At 51.0% G+C, this 9,392-nt stretch overlaps 1 pseudogene; it reads left to right on the top strand.

Annotated features, from left to right (window-relative positions):
* LOC107107005 overlaps positions 1 to 8,663 on the top strand; it is a 16,717-nt pseudogene extending 8,054 nt beyond the window's left edge.
* Positions 8,664 to 9,392: the final 729 nt, after the last annotated feature.

The following is a 9,392-nucleotide window of genomic DNA, read 5'->3' as shown; positions in this document are numbered from 1 at the left end:
ACTTTGCTCTTTAAACTTTAAAGGTAAATCCTTACCTTTAAAGTTTAAATGTAAGACAGGGTTTTTTGCACATGCGCAAAGATCGCCATTCTGTGGATGGCTGCCTATGCGCATGCGCAAACTGACTTAAAAAAAAATAAGGCGATGCCCGCTGTGTGTGGACGGGCATACAGCGATGGGATCCACCGACAGGAGGTGAGTGTGATCGCGTTTCAGCCAGCATAAACTGCACTGGTTCCAACCGGTACAGTTTATGCCGGCTGAAGCGGCGCGTCTGTGTGAAGTAGTATTTCCTTTTGTCCATCCTGAACCTACTGCCCATCAGCTTCATTGGATGCCCTGGAGTTCTAGTATTTTAACTAGAGATGCTGGAATGGAGCAGATGCCATCCCACTAGAGTTGCCATCCTCCAGGTAGGAACCCAAAAACAAACGAACATGTAGACCACAGGGTTCTGTTTGTTTGTTTGTTTTGGGTTGTTTCCTACTGTTTATCTTCTTATTGTTTGTTGTTATTCTCCAGGTAGGGCCTGGAGGTCTCCTGGAAAGACAATCGATTTCCAAACTACATAGATCCCCTAAAGAAAATGGCGGCTTTGGCGGGTGGACGCTGTTGTATCACATCCTGACTGAGCTTGACTGAGCTTGCCCCCCCCCCCCCCGGGCACTGCCACCAAATAGCCAGGCATTTTGCATGCAGGAGTTGGTATCCCTACCTCCCACTGATCCTGGAGACCCTGTGCCTTGGGTGATTACAGGGTCATTCTGACCATCTCGCATCTCCATTAAAAAACCTCTTGGGATTGCCGGTTCCCGTTTGCTGAGGCTTTCGGAGAGAATTTAAAAGGTAAAGGTAAAGGTTCCCTTGCTCGAAAGCCAGTCGAATCCGACTCTAGGGTTGCGGTGCTCATCTCCATTTCAAAGCCGAAGAGCCAGCGCTGTCCGAAGACGTTTCCGTGGTCATGTGGCTGGCATGACTAAACACCAAGGCGCACGGAACGCTGTTACCTTCCCACCGAAGTGGTCCCTATTTATCTACTTGCAATTTCTTGCTTTCGAACTGCTAGGTTGGCAGGAGCTGGAACTAGAGATGGGAGCTCACTCCGTCATGCGGCAACCCGGGTCTCGAACTGCTGAACTACCGACCTTCCACAGCCTGCAGCTCAGCGTCTTAACCACTTGAGCCACTGCAGCTCCTAGGAGAGAATTTAGGGAATTCAAAAAACACAGGAGCCTGCATGCAGTTCAGGTTTGGAAATGGGACAAGATTCCCTGACCTTGCAAGGTCCTGGTGGTAATGCTGCTGAAAAGAAGTGTGCGTGTGCACCAAAGCTTATACCTTGAATAAAACTTCATTAGTCTTAAAGGTGCCACTGGACTCGAATTTTGTTCTGTTGCTTCAGACCAACACAACTAACCCACCTGAATCTATGCTGAAAAGAATGTACACACAACATTCCAAAGCACAATAGAAATGCTGAGTCGTTATTGCTGTTGCTGTTACTAACTCATATTCCTTCCTCCCCACACTCACTCAGCAGCAACCTCCTCTCTCCTTTGAATTGTGCTGTCCATTTCCCCAGGCAGTGGTGAGTCTCTTCCCATCCCAGGTTTTAAACCTGGCCACACTGGATCAAACTGTCTTGTTTTTCCCCACGTGAGCAATCAGGATTGTTCAATTATACCATGCCCTGAATGTTCAAAGAACTTCTGACATCACGTGGCTTCCCCAACCCCACCCCATCTATTGAGTTAGTTTTTCCTCTCCCCCCCTCTTGGGAGATTTGTGTGCTAGGGAAGCTGACAGGGGCCAAATTGGAGGGCCTGTCTTGCATGCAGAAGTTCCCTAGCATCTCCAGTTGAAAAGCTCTTAGGGAGTTGGGCTAAGGAATTCCCTCTAAGGAATTTCCTCTAGTTGCTTCTGGCAGAGCTGCTACCAGTTGGAGGGGCACAGTGGGAGGGGCTTCTGGAGATCTGGCCTGGTTGGTGTACCTCCTGATGGCACCTGGGTTTTGGCCACTGTGTGACATGGAGTGTTGGACCAGATGGGCCCCTGGCCTGATCCAAGATGGCTTCTCTTACATTCTTATGGACAGTACAGAATTACACACACCATTGATCTGAAGTGTTCATTCCCTCCTTCTATTCGTTTCCCCCTAGGTAGAAGATCAGCACCCTTGTTTAGATCGCCGGGATCTGTTCTAGAATTTTCTGCATTGTGACCCTCTCTTTGTGGTGAAAATGGAGGAGCATGATCCCACAAGCCCTGCCGTAGGGCAGAGGTCAACAGGAATTGGGACAGCCCTCCATGTCCTCCAGGCTGGGAGTATCAGAGAGTTCTCTCGAAGGAGGCCAGGAGATCCTGTGAAACAGGAGCCACGAGAGGGGCTGCTTCAGCAGTGGGAAGTCCTGTGGCAGGAGTTTCTCAAGACTGTGGAATCCCCTTGCTCAAGATGGGCAAGCCCACGACTGCCAGGGAAGCCCTCCCCATGGAACGATGCCAAGGCCTTCCTGGCCTCCTTCGAGCAAGTGGCCGAAGCCTGTCAGTGGCCCAAAGAAGAGTGGGTGACCCGACTCCAGCCAGCCCTCAGGGGAGAAGCCGAACAGGCCTTTATCACCCTGGATGCCCAAGACAGAGAGGATTATGGGAAAGTGAAGGCAGCCATCTTAAGAGGCGATGCCATCAGCAGGGAGAAGATTCGCCAGCACTTCCGGCACTTCTGCTACCAGGAGGCCGAGGGGCCAAGAGGGGCTCTTAGTCGACTCCAGGAACTTTGCCAGGGGTGGCTGAAGGTCGAGAGGCACTCCAAGGAGCAGATCCTGGAGCTTTTGATCCTGGAGCAGTTCCTGACCGTCCTCCCGCTGGAGATCCAGAGCTGGGTCAAAGGATGCAACCCAGAGACCTGCTCCCAGGCGGTGGCCCTGGCTGAGGAGTTCCTGGTGAGGCAGCAAGAGGCTGAGAGGCCCGAGAAAGAGGTGATGCCATGTCACTGTGCTCTCTCCGTAGGTCATCGTGGGCGTGTGGGGTAAAGCTGTGCTTGAACAGGGCGGAAAGCTACAGGGTGCACCTGGGTGGGAAAGTGACTTCTCACCTATCGTCAGCCCAGGCCAGTCCGAGAGTGTCTGCAGAACACCTCCCAGTGGTTTGGAGGCCTAACAGTACTCCTTTGGAGACTTCTTCGTATTAGAAGAGTTCAGGGCTTTTTTTGTAGAAAAAGCCCAGCAGGAACTCATTAGCATAATAGGCCACACCCAACAACAGAAACTAATTAGCATATTAGGCCCCACCCCCATGGCTTCCCTTGGCTTGCCCGGGCTCCCCGCAGTTGTGGGGAGCCCAGGCAAGCCCCCCGCCCTTGAAGTGAAGACTTGCCCAGGTGCCACGTGGCCGCGGGGAGCCCTGCCAAGCCAGCCCTGGGAGGGGAGGCAGTTTAAACTGCCTTCCTTTAGCTTGCCTGGGTGCCCCATGGCCACGGGGAACCTGGGCAAGCCAGCCCTTGGACAGGCCGAGGAAGAAGAAGAGAGAAGAGAAGAGATTGGATTTATACCCCGCCCTTCACTTGGAGTCTCAGAGCGGCTTACAAACTCCTTTCCCTTCCCCTCCCCACAACAGACACCCCGTGAGGTGGGTGGGGCTGAGAGAACTCTGACACAAACTGCTCTTTTTCAAGGACAGCTGTGCCAGAGCTTGTGACCTACCCAAGGTCTTCCAGCCAGGTGCAAGTGGAGGAGTGGGGAATCAAACCCGGTTCTCCCAGATTAGAGTCCGCGCACTTAACCACTACACCAGACTTAAATGCCTCCCCAATCTTTCCAGGGCCTCCCTGGCCCACCCACCACAGGGGGGGTCGCTCTCCAGGCCTTCCCTCCATAGCCACGCACACAGAGGTTTTGGCTGTAATGGGCGTGGCCAACTCTGAAGCCAGCTGGAACTCCGTTCCTGTGCGTTCCTGCCCAAAAATAGCCCTGGAAGAGTTGCTGTTATACCCCGCCCTTCACTGTCTGAAGTAGTCTCACAGAGCAGTGGACAATCACCTTCCCTTCCTCTCCCTCCAACAGACGCCCTGTGAGGTAGGTGGGGCTGAGAGAGCTGTGACTGACCCAAGGTCACCCAGCTGGCTTCATGTGGAGGAGGAGTGTGGAACCGAACCCGGTTCTCCAGATTAGAGCCCGCCGCTCTTAACCACTACACCTAGTATGTCTCAATCCCTGAAACCATCTTGGTCCAAGAAATCTGACAGGAGTGCATTTAAGTTGCACGTAGCTGCGGTGGCTCAAGTGGTTAAGACGCTGAGCTGCAGGCTGTGGAAGGTCGGTAGTTCAGCAGTTCGAGAACCGAGTGTGTCGCATGATGGAGTGAGCTCCCATCTCTAGTTCCAGCTCCTGCCAACCTAGCACTTCGAAAGCAAGAAATTGCAAGTAGATAAATAGGCACCACTTTGGTGGGAAGGTCACAGCGTTCCGTGTGCCTTGGTGTTTAGTCATGCCGGCCACATGACCACGGAAACGTCTTCGGACAGCGCTGGCTCTTCGGCTTTGAAACGGAGATGAGCACCACAACCCTAGAGTCGGATTCGACTGGCTTTCGAGCAAGGGAACCTTTACCTTTAGTGCCTCTTAGGGTAGGGTGTGAGTGGCTAGACTGTCAGTCTAAGATCTAGGAGACCTGGCTTCAAATCCCCCCCACATACACTCACCACGAAGCTCACTTGAACCCATCACCCTCTATCAGCCTAACCTGCTTCACAGGTTCAGGTGGGGCAGCCGCGTTGGTCTGAACCAGCAGAACAGAGTTCGAGTCCAGTGGCACCTTTAAGACCAACAAAGTTTTATTCAAGGTATAAGCTTTCATGTGCAAGGCACACTTCTTCAGGTAAAGGGTTACTGAGAGGATAAAACAGAGGAAAGGAGAACCATTTGAGTTGTCTGGAGCTCCTTGAAGGAAGGTGGGGATAATAATACCCTAGATAGACAAATTGGATCTACCCCCAAGACTCTAATAGGGCAAAAAGATGGGTTGTCCGTTCTTGGGTTGCCAACCTCCAGGTGAGGCCTGGACCTCTCTTGGAATTACAGCCGATCTTCAGATTATGAAGATCAGTTCTCCCCTGGAGAAAATGGCAGCTTTGGAGGCTGGGCTGTGGCATCACATCCACACCGAGCTCCCTCCACTCCCCAGACTTTGCCCGCTCTAGGCACACACACAACCCAAAAAATCTCCAGGATTTTCTCAAGCCACAGTTGGCAACACTAGTCCATTCTGTGGCTCGGAACTGTGAGCTGCCTGCTTTGGGACTGAACGGGGTAAATGACAGGCCTTGGAGTTCTCTTCAGGCACCGAAGGGGATGAGGGATTGTCTCGTAGGAGGAAACTTTAGGAAAGGCTGGTCTGGGATGTCCTCTGGAAGGCTGTGTTGGAGTGAGCGACTTAGCATGCCTGGACACTGGGAGGGCGCTACATCACTCTCTAAGTGCATATGGGTGTTCTCTCCAGGGGTCATTTCGTAGAAAAGGGGTGCAGGAGCTCATTAGCATAACTTATTTGCATATGCCACGCCCCCTGACATCACCGGAAGTGTATCAGAAGGCAACACCCACCGCTCAGGCTCCACTGGACTGTTCTGGATTGCTAGCTATTGGGGGGTGGGGAACATGCAGATCTGCCCTTGCAGAGGAGGGAGAGCTTGTACCTGAATAAAACCTGGTCTTAAAGGTGCCACTGGACTGTTTTGGACCAGGGGGCGGGGGGAAGCTCTGCAGCTTACCTGGCTGCTTCTTGCTCTGACTGAGGGCTGCTGGGAGCAGGGGGCGGGGCTTGTTGCATGTTGCCACCCCCTGGGCTCTTTACTGCCGGAGCTCTGCTCCTGTGTGCTCCTGCAGGAAATGACCCCTGGTTCTCTCCTTGAATGGGATGCCTCTTTTTGTCTTAACTTGGCAGCTGCCTCTCTCTCTGTCTCTGTCTCTGGCTTTGTCCTCTCCCTCACTCACATGGCCTTCCACGGAGACATGCGTCTCTGCAGGTCTCTCCTGTAGCTACAGTGCACATATGCACATGATACTGGACAAGCTGGCCATTTGTGACAGGGAAAGTACTCTTTAGATTAGGCTCCCTTCTTTTGGCTGCAACCTGAATGTGAACGGGATCTCCTTGAATACATGTAAGTTTACCCTCTTTTGCAATATACTTCTTGGGAGCAGAGGTCCATCAGTGGCTATTAGCCACAAGGTTTTTTCAGTGGGAGGGCTTCTAGTGTCCTGGCCCCACTGCTGGACCTCCTGATGGCACCTGGTATTTTTGGCCACTGTGTGACACAGAGTGTTGGACTGGATGGGCCGTTGGCCTGATCCAACATGGGCTTCTCTTATGTTCCTATGTTCCTATGTTTCTATGTTCCTATGTTCTTAATGCCTGCCCAGCCTGGGTCAGTTGCATGCATGCTGAGCAGAATTAGAGGACACCCTCTAAAAGTCCCTCTCTTCTGTTGCAGGCGCCCTTGGAGGAGATGGCTGGGAATGTCTCTGAGGCAGGCCAGGATCCGTCTGAGAGCGAGCAGGCGCAGCTCCCAATGGGCGTCAAGGAAGAAGAGGATGGCGATAGAAGCCTGCTGGGTAAGAAGGGGGGGCGGGGCGTTTTCATGCCTGAAATGAGAACATAACATAATATAAGAGCAACGTTGCCGGATTAGACCAGTGGTCCCGCTCAATCCAGCATCCTTTTCCAACAGTGGCCAGTCAGAAGCCCACAAGTTAAGCATTGCTGGCGATTACCCTCACTGCGGTGGCTCAAGTGGTTAAGATATTGGTTCCATCAGACTTTGTCATATATCAGTCACACCACTCTGATTGGGCCCAGGCCTGTAGGTTGGACTTTCTCAGGCAAAAATATACCTCCTTCAGTTGGACAATGGGCCTTCTTCTTCCCAGGCTATGAAGTGATAAAAAGTATCTAATGTAACAGATACGGGTACATCGTGTAGTATGGTTTCCATCTAACGCAAGCTAACTGACATCAGGGACATGCGCAGTTACAGCTGGCCATAACAAGCAAGGTCACAAGCTTCAGCATTTTATCTTCCCAGCATGCATCCAAACAACAGTCACAAATGAACCAAAGTTAATACCTGAAAACATTCATGATGTTAGAATTGGAAGTGCTAAGTGCACCTATTAAGTTAAACCTGTTAGTCAGTGGCAGAGTACAAAGTGTTTCATAAACTGTGCGTATAACACTACTATAGACTTAGGATCATGACACCCCCTGAGGCTTCATCAGTGGTGGCCCATAGCCAAAGCCGCTGAGAGGGTAGGGGTGGAACTCTCCCTCCTCTCACAGATAATTTAAGAGAACCTGATTGAAGCTTGTGTTTGGATTCTCATTGGCGTTTTCTCTCCCTATTCTGACAGGGGAAAGGCATGAGAATGAAGAGGCACTCAGAGAGATCTTGTCAAAAGGAGCTGAGAGAGAGGAACTGAAAGAGAATTTCTGGAATCCAGATGTGCCAGAGAGCCAGGAGGGAAACCTCACTGAGAACAGGAGGGATGAATCCTTTCATGAAATCCCCGTGCAACCAGCGAAGCAAGTGGATGAGAGAAAACACAAGTATCTCGATGTTAATTGGAGACTCCAACCAGAGGAGAAATCAGACCAAAACCAGGGGATATGCTCCAGTCAGAGTGGGACCCTTACAGAAAATGAAACACACCAGAAAGGAGAGAAACGTTACAAATGCTCCGAGTGTGGAAAGAGCTTCAGCAAGAGCACACACCTGATCAGGCATCAGATCATGCACACTGGGGAGAGAGGATACAAATGCTCAGAGTGCGGAAAGACCTTCAATCAGAGTGCGCACTTAACTTCCCATCAAATAATCCACACGGGAGAGAAACCATATAAATGCTCCGAGTGTGGCAAGAGCTTCAACAAGAGCACCAACCTGATCAGGCACCAGAGGATGCACACGGGGGAGAAGCCGCATAGCTGTTCAGACTGCGGCAACCACTTCTCGGATAAATCAAGCCTCATTCAGCATCAGAGAGTCCACACTGGGGAGAAACCATTTAAGTGCTCGGAATGTGGAAAGAGGTTCAGTCACAGGGGAAGCCTTCGTGCGCACCAGAGACTCCACACGGGGGAGAGACCCTACACATGCTCAGACTGTAGCAAGAGCTTCTGTGATCAGTCGAGTCTTATTAGGCACAAGAGAATCCACACAGGGGAGAAGCCATATAAATGCATAGAGTGTGGAAAGAGTTTCAGCCAGAGCACAAACCTTACTTTACATCAAAGAATGCATGCCAGGGGTGGGGGGGAACTGCCCCATGACCCTCCCCATCCACTTACCAGTGAGATAGCTGTGTTAGCCCTGTGGCACCTTTGAAAACTAACACATTTATTGTGGTGTATACCGTTGTGAACTAGAGTCCATTTAACCAGGAACGTAGGCATTGGTCAGTAAATTGGCTCTGTTTCGAGTTTACTTGATACTGGAGACTGGGAAAGAAGTTCTGTGAATCAGAGTCCTTTCAATGGTTGCCCTTTCTCTGCAGAGCTCAACTAATCTTTTGAGGTTCCTTGGTAATTTTAGTTGGGTGGCTTTAATAGTTACACTTTTTAAAATAATTTTTTTGGGGTAAACTGTCTTGGAAATGTTTTTGGATTGAAAGCCGAGGCTTAAATATAAAACCATTAAACTATCTACATTTTGTTGGCTGTGGAAAGCACTTCAGTTGGAGCAGGTGTCTAAATTTGCTTCCAAGAACCTGTATAGGAAGAACCAGATAAATGAAGCCTTTTTGTTCCCCACATGGCGAACGTCTTGTTAATCCTCAGAGCTCTGGACCAAATGTATCTGTATCAAATGATCAGAACCTAAATTAGGTTGGCTTAGCTTCCAAGAACCTAAATTGTTGTAAATAATCCAGTTTGACTGTCCCATCAGGGGAATAATTGCAGCAACGGTGTGCTGTTGTGGTTAAAGCAGGGGTCATTTCCTGCAGGAGCGCACAGGAGCGGAGCTCCGGCAGTAAAGAGCCCAGGGGGCGGGCACACGCAACAAGCCCCACCCCCTGCTCCCAGCAGCCCTCAGTCAGACCAAGAAGCAGCCAGGTGAGTTGCAGAGCCCCCCCCCCCTGGTCCCCCAGTCCAAAACAGTCCAGTGGCACCTTTAAGACCAAGTTTTATTCAGGTACAAGCTCTCCCTCCTCTGCGAGGACAGATCGGCCTGTCCCCCCCCCCAATAGCTAGCAATCCGAAACAGTCCAGTGGAGCCTGAGCGGTGGGTGTTGCCTTCTAACACACTTCCGTTGATGCCAGGGGGTGTGGCATCTGCAAATAAGTTATGCTAATGAGTTATGCTAATGAGCTCCTGCACCTCTTTTTCTACGAAATGACCC

The sequence above is a fragment of the Gekko japonicus genome, unplaced genomic scaffold (genome assembly GCF_001447785.1).
Source record: "Gekko japonicus isolate JY-2015 unplaced genomic scaffold, Gekko_japonicus_V1.1 scaffold6948, whole genome shotgun sequence".
NCBI classification, from domain to species: Eukaryota; Metazoa; Chordata; class Lepidosauria; order Squamata; family Gekkonidae; genus Gekko; species Gekko japonicus.
This window is presented reverse-complemented; position numbering and strand designations above follow the sequence as displayed.